This window comes from Myodes glareolus, chromosome 6 (assembly GCF_982192425.1).
Source record: "Myodes glareolus chromosome 6, mMyoGla1.1, whole genome shotgun sequence".
In the NCBI taxonomy this organism is placed as follows: Eukaryota; Metazoa; Chordata; class Mammalia; order Rodentia; family Cricetidae; genus Myodes; species Myodes glareolus.
In genome coordinates, this window is record NC_142031.1 from 37,105,211 (window position 1) to 37,117,708 (window position 12,498).

A 12,498-nucleotide genomic window follows, 5' to 3' on the forward strand; every position below is an offset into this window, starting at 1 on the left:
ACCCTTTGGCACTAGTGAGCTTTACAAATGGAAGGCCCAGAACGCCCCATTTTCTCAGGATCCTCAAGAGCTCATTAACCTGTTAGAAACTGTTCTTTTCACCCATCAGCCTACCTGGGACAATAGCCAGTAACTGCTGGGAGTCCTCTTCACCGTGGAGGAGAGAAACAGGATCCTAGACAATGCTAGTAAGTTGGTCCCTGGCCAATGCGACTCGAGTGGGACTGTAACACCACCAAAGGTAAGGAGAGTCTCCCAGTCTATCGCCAGGCTCTGTTGGCAGGCCTCAAGGCTACATCAGGTAAGCCCACAATTATGGCTAAAATGTATGATGTTAGACAAGAAAAAAATGGAAGTTCCACTGCTTACTTGGATAGGCTCATGATAGCCTTTAAACAGTTCTCTCCATATGACCCAGAGTCAGAGGAAGTATAGCAGGCCATCGTCCTAGCATATGTAAATCAGGCAGTACCACACATCAAAAGAAAGCTGCAGTTGCTAGAATGTTTAGGAGAAAAGAGACTGAAGGGCTTAGTTGTGGTGGCAGAAAAAGTGAATAATAAAAGAGAAACAGAGAAAGGGAGACAAGAAAGAGAAGAACTGGAAAAACAAGAGAGGACAAAAGAGAAAAGAGGCAGAACAAGAACGTACAGAAGATTCTAGAGAGACAACAGGCACAGGTGGAATGAGTTCTCCTGGCTGCTGAAATGGGAAACAAAAGAGCTGATGAAAAGGAGAAAAGATCCAGACCTAAGCAAAGGGTCTCAACCCTGGAGAAAAAAAATCAATGTACGTTCTGCAAAAAGGAAGGACACTGGGCCCGAGATTGCCCCAGAAACAAGGCCAGGATGGGAAAGAGACCAACCCCTATCCTGTCCACCATGGAGGAAGACAGCCACTAGGAGAGATGGGGCTCGGTCCCCCTCCCCGAGTCTAGGGTAACTTTAAAGCTGGAGGGGAAGCCAATTCAGTACATGGTGGACACCGGAACAGAAAGTTCAGTGCTGTTGGCTCCAGGAGGCCCCTGTCTAAAAGACAGACCTGGGTTCAGGGGGCAAAAGAGACCACACCTTTTTCATGGACTACCCAAAGAATGGTGGATTTGGGAATGGGACAGGTACCTAGTCCGTTCTTAGTAATAGCTATCTGTCCCTACCCCTTACTGGGCCAGAACGTCTTGTTTAAAATGAAAGCCCAAATACATTTTTTCTGAACAAGGAGCAAAATTAGTCCATCAAAATGGGGAGCACTTAGAGTTTTAGTTACCAGCGACTTAGCTGAGGAATACAGACTCTACCAAAAACCAATGACACCAGAGCCGGGAATAAAAAAAAAAACAAAAAACCAAAAACAAAACAAAAAAAAAAACAAAAAACAAAAAACTGGCTCCATCGGTTTCTCCTGGCTTGGGCAGAAACTGGAGGCATGGAACTGGCTCGGCATCACGCACCCATTTATGTTGAAATCAAGGCAGGAGGAGAACCTGTCAAAGTCCACCAGTATGGAAGGTAAAAGGGGAATAACCCCCCACAGACAGAGGCTATAAAAGCTGGGAGTCCTGAGACCGACTCAGTCTGCCTGGAACACGGCCCTGCTACCAGTCAAAAAGCCACACATCAATGATGATCACCCAGTGCTGGACTTCAGGGAAGTTAACAAAAGAGTAACGGACATTCATCCCACTGGGCCCAACCCATAAACCTTGTTGAGTACCTCGTCTCCTGACCCACAATGGTGTACTACATTGGATCTCAAGGAAGCCTTTTTCAGCCTGCCACTATGCCACCCTTGCCCAGAGCCAAACCTACTTTGCATTTGAACGGCATGACTCAGAGACCCATCAGTGGGCAGCTGACCTGGACCCATTTGCCCCAGGGATTTAAAAACTACCCCACTATCTTTGATGAGACATCCAAAACTGTTCATAGAAGTATGATAAAATATCCAAGCAAATAGTAGATGAGGCAAACTGAAGCAAAAAAATTAAACCTAGCCATCATTATTTTTTGACAGATTATTTTCTGTTTCAAATAGCTCGAATTGTTTTCTGTTTCCTGCAACAATGTCTTGACTTCTTGACTGATCAGTCACATAGATGAACTTAGTCCATGTTAAAAAAACATGTATGTATGTACCTAGTTCTGGGTAGACTCAAATCTTATATCAATAAAAGTAATAAACAACATCTTTATTTACAATCATCCTCTCATTCTATTGAAGACTAAGTGGATAATTTGCGTGATTCAACTCTTCTTTGAGAACATGAGTTCAGGGGTTGGACACTTGGGTTCTCCAGTGTCTCTCATGTCTGCCTTGTTTTTTCATTTTTGAACTTCTGCTTCATGAGTACAGTATCTCTTAATTGGCATTAAAGTCATTTAATATTTAGAATGACCAAAAGTGCAGCATTATTTATGCAATAAGCAATCTATTTGTAAGGATGCACAAAGTCCTTAGCTGAAACCCCAGCACCTCATAAACTAGGCAAGGTGGTGCATGTCTATAGTTCCAAAACTTGGGAGACATAGCCAAGGAAATATTTAGTTTAAGAACATCTTCACTATAAAGCAAGTTTGTGGCATGTCCAGGCAACATGAGACTCTGTTAAAATACTGCCACCACTTTGAACCCAGGCTAACTATTTTAACACAGTGATTTTTGTTTGTTTGTTTTTTGAGACAGGGTTCCTCTGATAGTTTTGGAGCCTGTCCTGGAACTAGGTCTTGTAGATCAGGCTGGCCTCAAACTCACAGAAATCTGCCTGCCACTGAGTCCCGAGTGCTGGGATTAAAGGTATATGCCACCACCACCTGGCTAATACAGTGATTTTTAGTTCCATTTATTTTTAAGGAACTTTAATAATTTCATGTTTTTACAGTTAAATAAAATTCCAATGTATGCATGTCTTACATTTTACTTGGCTATTTATTTATCTCTTGTGGATTTCTGCAAAGATTTTGTTTCCTCCCTGTTGTGAAAAGACTAACAGTAAGCAGGAATTCTCTAGTGTTTCTGTGCTGGGATATGAAGTCTTTGTGGCATGTGCCATGGTTTGTAGCTTGCAAAGAATCATAAAAGAGAATACCAAGGAGGGGAGAGTATGACCGAAAAAGAGTCAAGAATTTGAGGGGTGAGTGGGAAGTGAAATAACCATTAAAATAAAATATACAAAATCCCCCAAAAGACACCACTTATTATGGAAATTGATTTCTTTTGTGTGTGTGTGAGTGTGTTATTTTTTCCCCTTATTTATTTATTTAAAGAATTTCTACTTCCTCCCCTCCTCCCAATACCCTCCCTCTCCCCCCCTCCCTCTCCTCCTCCCTCACCATTCCCAAGAGCAGTCAGGGTTTTCTGCCCTGTGGGAAATCCAAGTTCCTTCCCCCTCCCTCCTTGTCCAGGAAGGTGAGCATCCAAACAGAGCAGGATCCCAAAGAGCCAGTTCATGCAGATGAAACAAGACCCAGTGCCATTGTCAGTGGCTTATCAGTAAGCCCCCATGTCAGCCACATTCAGAGAATCCGGTATGATCACATGCTCGTTCAGTCCCAGTCCAGCTGGCCTCGGTGAGCTCTCATTCGATCAGTCCCCTTGAATCAGTGGGTGAATGCACCCTTCGCGGTCCTGACTTCCTTCTTCATGTTTTCCTTCCTTCTGCTCTTCATTTGGACCTTGGGGGCTCAGTCCAGTGCTCCAATGTGGGTCTCCGTCTCTATCTCCATCCATCGTTGGATGAAGGTTCCCTCTGATCCTGACTTCCTTGCTCACATTCTCCCTCCCTCTGCTTCTCATCTGGACCTAGGGAGTTAAGTTCAGTGTTCGAATATGTGTCTCTGTCTCTATCTCCATCCTTCGCCATATGAAGGTTCTGTGGTGAGATGCAAAATACTCATCAGTATGGTTATGGGCCAAGGCTAGTTCAGGCACCCTGTCCTCTGCTGCCCAGGGAACAATCTGGGGACCTCTCCTTGGGCCTGGGAACCCCTCCAGAATTAAGTCTCTTGCAAACCCTAAAATGGCTCCCTTAGTTGAGATATAAACTTCTCTGCTCCCATAACCATCCTTCCTCCCTCCCCTGCATCCCATTCCCCCAAGCCATCCCCAATCCTCCCCCTCTCCCCTCTCCCTAATTAAAGTATTTTAAAGATTAAAAGAGAATTTTGCCATTTCTTTTTCTCAGCTTTCAGCAATGATGATATAGTTTTGTAATATGGCCTTATTAAAAATAAAGTATAAATTTTTCTTTTATATATATATTTTTAAAATGTTTCACATATTTTATTGGGCATTGATTTTTGTTATAATGCTGATCAACCATGCTTCCTGGATTTTCAAGAAAAATGCAGTGGAATCAACATTGTCACTCTTCTCTACAGAAAACAATTAATATGAGTGAATGCATTGTGCTTTATTCTAATTTCAACTTATTTTTTTGCACATACTACCTTCAAATATTCATGAAGTACAATGTGTCATTTCAATTCATGTCTACCCAGGAAGTGATCTGCCCTGGTCATTTACATACAGATTCCCAACACTGATCTTTCATTAGGTCATTATGTCTTTATGCTAGGTACATTAGAGGTGCTCTCTTCTATTTTGTCATATATAATGCTATGTTGTTGATAAATATCTACCCTTTCATTCAGACCGCACGAATACTCATATCTAGTAAAGATAGAGTTCAGAATATCCAGAAGTTGCAAACAAGTTGTATTTTTTCCTACAGACACTATAATCTTCCTTAAGTTGCTTATCGGTGATAAAATTCAGCAATACTGTCCCAAAAGCAATTCAATTTGGAATCTCAGAAAATATAAATTTTTATTATTATCCTCTCCCCTCCAACACACAATTTTAAATTATTGACGTTGGCATTTTTGGGCACATTACTAAAACATATTTGAAAGACTCATGGGGGATGAACGCAAGCTGGTGAGGAGGTTTGTTATCCTGCCTTGTGATTTGCAAGGCAAGTATGCCGGATGTAAAAATTATCACCGCAAAGTAGATGGACTTCTCTGCCCCTGAATTATAGAGAAGACGATATTGTGTAAGAATTTGTCATCAAACTGTGTAGTTTTTCCAAAAAGGGAATTCAAATTCTCTGTGACCCACTGTAATTTTATTCTATTGCTAATAATTTTCATTATTTCACCCTTTATACACCAGCAGTGCAAGTACAGGCCTCCACATGAGAAAATTTTATTTCTTTCAAATATAGTTTTTCACTTTTAATTAAATGTCTACTTCAAGTTATTCTCCATATATCATCGCCAGTGAGATAAATATAAATACAACTCCATGACAACAAATTGGATGCATAGCATCACATGGTTACTCTGCTTTGCTCCCTTCTAGGATAGCCATCACTTATGATAGAGTATTGGCATTAAATTCAAGCTTTCTGTTTTGTCAAACATTGAATCTGAAAGTCTTATTTACTAAAAACTACATGAAATAAAAATATTTACTTACGTATTTTATGAGTAAGTAAGGTCATTGCTTATTTACATCCTTAAATAGTTTTACCGTGTACAAAGGTAGGTTTGTTGTCACTTCAAGGATATTCTATTCTGAGGAACTTTGTAAAAATCTGTTTCCTAAAATATTTCTGCTTTCATTCTTCCCATGGGGCATAGACAGGCATCACACATCAAATCTCTTTGTTCTTCAGTTTGATATTTACAATCTCCATAATTCTTCAATTTGATGTTGACTTCTGATATAAACATAGTGACAATTGCTTAATTTGGGAACACTGGGATTTTCTATTAACACACTATGAAAAGGGATTGAACAAAGCCCAAGGAAAGTGAGTTACCTTTTGGATGCTATATAAAATGCATTCATTCAGTGTTAGTGTAGCTACAGCATGGCTTCTTTCGGCACTATCCAGATGCTGCCCTCAATTATACGATGTTTCAGACTCTACATGAACCTGTGATAGATACACTGTTTGCAATTCTGGTTTCAAAATGTGTATACCAAGAAGTGTAGAGTAAGAGAAATTTCTCAAGCTTCTCGACCTGGTAACAAAGATTATAGAGTTCACAGCTCTAAGCACAAACAACACTATCTCTCTTTATTTTCCTACTTTTTCACTTATTCTATAGTCTATTTGATATTTTCAAAGTTACACCCTTTTCTTTGATTGTTCCCTTTAAATTTCACATAATTTTAAATGTGGATTTTTCTTAAATTAAGCATCACTTCATTAAAATAATATTTTCATAAATATTTCAATTCTGGAATGTGAATTTTTCTGCTGTTCATTACTTAATGTGTATATTTTGTGAGAAATAGTGTTGGACATGTGTGTGTGTGTGTCTCTGTGTGTGTGTGTGTGTGTGTGTGTGTGTGTGTGCAGACTCACATATGCAAGTATGTGAGCAAGTATCCCAAAAATCAATTGTCAAGGTCAGAGATTTTCCTCAATGAGACTCCACCTACTATTTTGAAGACAGGATCCTTTCACTAGCTTTGAATTAACCAGTTGGCTATGTGACATGACCAGTGAGATCCGGAGTTTCATATCTCTGAGAAACATCCTAAAGAATGGAATGATTATTGTTCTGCCTTTCTGTTTCTTTTCTTTTTTCTTTTTAAAAAAATGATTTCTGGGGATCTGAATTGAAGTTCTCTTGTTTGGGTAGCAAGCTTTTTACTAACTGACTGACCTCCCTAGCTCCTTTTCTTTGTTAATTTTATCAATAATCCTGTGGTGCAAGAAATTAGTAGAAAAATGTATCCAGAATGATTGATTTAATAAAGATTTTTGACATCCTAGATTATCCAGAATTCTCTTTCTTTTTTCGTAATACATTTTTGCATCCAATGAATTTATGATTCAATTTTTTAACAATAGAATGGAGTGAGAAGTAAAATTAAAATAACAACAACAAAATAATAATAACAAGGAAAATCATCATGTGTTGAAAAGTAATAAATTCTGAAGAAAAATGAAAACAGGAAAGTGTCAAATTATGTATGAATGTTCATCCAGGTCAGTCTATAATATAGTAAAGAAAAACTTTAAGAATTCATCATAGAATTAAACTAAAATTCCATTTTTATTACACATAGAAAATCTAGAAGATGATCACCTTACTTTGTTCCTTTTAGTCTATCAAGGAGTCAGACTAGTGGCATTTCTTCTTGATGTGTTTCTAAGTTACTCTAGCCATACAGAATACACAAAGGTAAAAAGAAAATTAAAAACACACAAATCTAAATATCATATCCTCTCCTGTTCATGCTCAGGAATCATTGTGGAAAAGGAGGTGAGAAGATTGCAAGATCCAAAGGGAGTTGGTGACTACAAGGAAATGATATTTTCTGGAGACAGCAAGACATAGAAAGCACATATTCATTCATAGCATTTGATACAATGTGTCTAAAATGACTCTTGCAGTCTCACACAACAGACAATACTCCATCATGGAGAGGTAAGCACTTAATGTCCCACCTCTAGATAAGAAGTTATTAGCAGTTGATAGCTGATGGGAGAAAGCGGTTGAGAGTTGCTGGAGATTATTTTAAGAGCATTTCCCTCCAGTCCTCCAGTGTGTAGTGGCACATCCCTTAATCCCAGCACTTGGAAAGCTGAGGCAGGCAGATTTTTATGAGTTCAAGTCCAGTCTAGCCTACAAAGTGAGTTCTAAATACTCAGAGCTGTTACACAGATACCCTGTCTTAAAAAACTACAAACATATAAACATCCCCTGGTGTGTTGACCACCCTTCAGTTTAGGCCACAAGTTCAAGAATATACAAAAGCGACAAATTGTACTTGGTTGGTTTAAAAACAAATAATATAAAAAATTAAGTAATTAAAAGCTTATAATTGGGTCCGGGAAATATGGAATGACTCTTTGAAGGTTTGAGGGTTTGGAAGACAGTTGAATATGATGAAAATGTTTTGCATGAAATTATTAAAGATGTAATAAAATGAGGAGAAAGAATGCTAATGCTATATTCACCTATATATCTGAACTCCAAATAATGCTTATGACCAAAGATTAACATAAAAAATATAGTTTAGAAAATTTCTCAGTCTTCTTAAGGACAATTATACTTATTTTTTCTTAAAGAAAGTAGTGTTGATGAGTAACAAAGTGTTTTATTATGTTTTGGAGGTCAGCTTCATCACATGGTGAACCGGTAGCCTATGTTTTGAAAAGAATGGTGTTTGTTTTCTTTTTTTGTTTTTATTTATTATTTTATTTATTTTACATTTCAGTTCCTACTCCCTCCCCTCCTGACTCTTCCCACATCCTCCCAGCCACTCCTCAGAGAGGGAAACGTCTCCTATAGGCTGTCAACAAGTTTAAGTGGAATCAATCCCCAGCTTCTATAACAAGGCTGAGCATGGTATCCCACCATAGGCAATAGGCTCCAAAATGCCAGCTCATACACCAGACATAGATGCTGGTCCCACTGCCCGGGTTGCCACAAAAAGACCAAGCCACACAATGTCATCCACATTCAGAGAGCCTAGTTCAGTCCAATGCAGGCTTTCTAGCTGTTAGTCCAGAGTAAAAGAGTGCCCATTATCTTGGATCAGCAGACTCTGTGGATTCCTCATCATGATTTTAAGGCCCCTTGCTCATATAATCCCTCCTTGTCCTGTTAGAAGTAAAGGGATCACTCCCCCACTGCTGGTAAGAATAGTATTTTATCATGTAACAAAAACAATGGAGAAGACACCATTTAAGCTATAACAGGGAGAATTTGAAGAGGATGTGAAACAAGTCTAGTTAGCTGTGATTAGAAATAAATGTGCATATGCTAGAAGAAAGCATTATGTTTCAGGAATTAGGTGATAGACTCTTAAAGTGATAGAGGTTACTTTTATGTCACAGACAAGTTGACAAGGAAGACAAGGCCAATTACTTGACAGAGAGCCTTACCGAATTTTTTTATGTCATTTGTAGAATTTTTCCACTTATACCAATTTCCACTTAAACCAATCTTTTGCACTTTAATGAATAATTGAGGATCATTGAGTTTCACACTTGCCTAGCTACACATTAAATAGGTATTACTGTTCTTGGATAAATGAGACAGAATGTCTTATATGAACTTATTGTGACCTTAAAGAATTTCAGATTGGTTACTTACACCATCACTATTTTCTTTTATCATTGTGGACTTTTTTGGTTTCAGGGGAGTTGAAATAGTGAAAACTCAAAATGCTTAAGGCTGACTGAGAAGCCAAGGACAATGGCATTGGGATTTAATTCTACTGCATTCACTAACTTTGTGGGAGCCTGGTTTGTTTGGATGTTCACCTTTAAAGACATATATGGATGGGGAAGGACCTTGGACTTCCCACAGGGCAAGGAACCCTGACTCTTCAGACTAGAGAGGGAGGGGGAGGTGGGAAGGGGGAGGTGGAGAGGGGGAGGGGATGGTGGGGAGGAGGAGGGAAAAGGGAGGCGGGAAAGAGGTGGAAATTTTTAATAAATAAATACATTTTTAAAAAATTCAAAATTTAAACTAAAAAAACTCAAAAGTCCTAGATAAACTCTTCAGAAACTGCAGAATATAGGGATGTGTGCTTTCTCATTTATGGAAATCATGACTGTCATAGTTATCATAACTATCAGGAAACAGTGTAATGATAACAATACTGGTAGCATTTATCTTAATGATCTTTAACATTCAAGTGAGACATGTAGCTTTTTAAGACTTCTTTGATTCTGTTTCTTCAGTAACTTACCTTTGTCAGGATGTTACAATTTTAGCCTTGGACAATTTTTGAAATTCTAAGAATAATCAGCAAACATATATAAACTTTCAGTTATCATATATATTTTATTACAGTATCATATTATTTTGTCTGGCATTGAGCTGTTCCAATGTGCCTAAGGATAATTTTGTTTCTGTTCACGTTTAAACTGTAGATTACTTTAGTTAAGATTCTGTTCTTTGGGCTCTCTTGCGTCCCTTCAGTCATTCAGATGTGATGTACTTCGATATAGATTTCTAAATTAGCATCTTTCCTCTTAATGTCTAGTTGTGGGTCCCTGCATCCACTTCCATCTGCTCCAGGAGGAGTCCTATCTGATGAAGTGAGGGTCTAGCATAACATCATTGAGAATTATTTCACTTATTTTTTGACCTAATTGCTCAGTGTCAGAAAAGGGCTCCTTCTCATGGAGTAGTCCTAGAGTTAAAGCATTGGTCAGCCACTTCCACAAGTTCTGTTCCACCACTGCCTCGACACATTTTGCACCCCAGAAAGATTGCAGCTGTACGATTTTGTGGCTGATTCAGTGTCCAGGTTTCTCTTTCTGTAGTCTATAGAGTACTTCTCCCACCAAAGAGACTAGAACATAGAGGTGACAGCTCTAAGCCCACATTAGCTCAACCTCTCTACATTAAATTAGCTGTGTGAAAGTTATTCTTGGCAGTGGAGCACCACTGCCAGTTTCAAGGGGTTAACCTTCTGTCCTAGCATAAGCCTGGGTTGTTCAGAGATGTCTATGGTTCCTGCTAAGCCAATAACACAATTGAAAGTGACTGAGTCCCACAGCTCAAAATCTTACCTGGCTACAAAAGATGGATAGTTCAGACACCCTAGCCTCCATTACTGGAAGGCCTTACTAGGATCACCCTTTTAGATTCCAGGAAGTTTCAACTACATAAGGTTTCCATAGTGGCCCCCAAAAGTTCTCCAATTCCATCTGTCATTCCCTTGTACAGGCTTCTTTCATTCTATCCAACCTGATCCCACCCACTACCACCCTCACCTACCTTGAGTCCACCTGCAAAATCTATTTTATTTTTCCTTCTCAGGGAAATCCATGTGTCCCTTCTAGACCACTCCTTATTATATGACTTTTCTGGGTCAATGAATTGTAGCTTAGCTATCAACTCATCAGCTAATAGCCACTTAAAAGTGAAAATATTTCAATATTTATCTTTCTGGGTCTCTATTACTTCACTCAGGATTATTTTTCTAGTTACATTCATTTGTCTGAAAATTACATGATGTCATTTTAACAGCTGTATAATATCCCACTGTGTAAATGTACCACATTTTCTTTATCCATTGTTCTGCTGAAAAATATCTGGGTTGCTAAGAATAGAATTAAGCAAGTGCCGTTATGGCAGAACGCAATATCCTTTGAGTATTACCTAACAGTGGTATAAATGGGTCTTGAGGTATATTGATTTCCAATTTTCTAAGAGCTACCACATTGATTATCATAGGGACTGTCGAAGTCTGCACTCCTACCAGCAATGCTACCCTTGCTCCACATCCTCACCAGCATGAGTTGTCCCTTGTGTTATTGACCTTAGGCATTCTGACAGGTGTACGAAGTTTTGATTTACATTTCTTTGTTTCCTAAGGTTGTTGAACACTTATTTAGTGTTTCTTGTCCATTTGAAGGTACTCTATTGAGAAGTCTCTGTTTAGGTCTAAAACACATTTTAAAATTGGCTCATTTGTGGTTTTGGTTTAGAGTTTTCTTGAGTTCTTTATATATTTTGGATAATAGTCCTCTATTGGATATGGAACTGGTAAAGTCTTTTCCCATTCTGTAGACTGTTGATTTGTCTAACTGAAGGTGTCATTTGCATTACAGAAGCTTTTTAAGTTTTATGAAGCTTCATTTATTGATTGCTAAACTTAGTGCTATGCTATTATTGATTTGTCCAGAAAGTCATCTCCTAGTGAATGCATTCAAGAATATTTCACATTTTCTCTTCTATTGGGTTCAGTGTATCAGGCTCTATGTCTAGGCCTTTGATACACATGAATTTGTGCAAGGTGCTAAGTATAGAACTATTTGCATTCTACAATCAGATATCCAACTAGACTAACGACATTTGTTGAAGATGATATCTTTCCAGTATGTATGGACTGACTTCTTTATGAAAAAAAATCAGGTGTCCATGTGTTTGGGGTTTTATCTCTGGGTCTTCAATTTGATTTTCTTGATCAAAAAGTCTGATTTTATGCCCATATCATGTAGTTTATATTACTATAGCTCTGTCATACAGCCTGAAATCAGGGATGGTGATACCTCCAGCAGTCCTTTTATTGTTCAGGATAGTTTAGGCTATCCTGGGTTTATTTTTATTTTTCTTTCTCCATACAAATTTTAGAAATGTATTTTCGAGGTTTGTAAGATTTGTATTGAAAATTTTATAGGTATTACTGTTCTGAGAGGCGTCTTGTTTGTTTCCTGACTGCTCAGCACTGAAATAATCACACAGAAACTATTTTATTTAAAACACTGCTTGGCCCATTAGTTCTAGTTTCTTATTGGCTAGCTCTTACATTTTTGTTTTGTTTTGCTTTGCTTTTTTATTAATTTTTATTGAGCTCTACATTTTTTGCTGCTCTCCTTTCTGAATTTTATTTTAACCCATTTCTAAAAATCTGTGTATTGCCATGTGACTGTGACTTACTGGCTAAAGTTCTGGCATCTGTCTCCAGTGGGGCAACATAGCTTCTCCTGACCCTTCTTTGTCCCAGCATTCA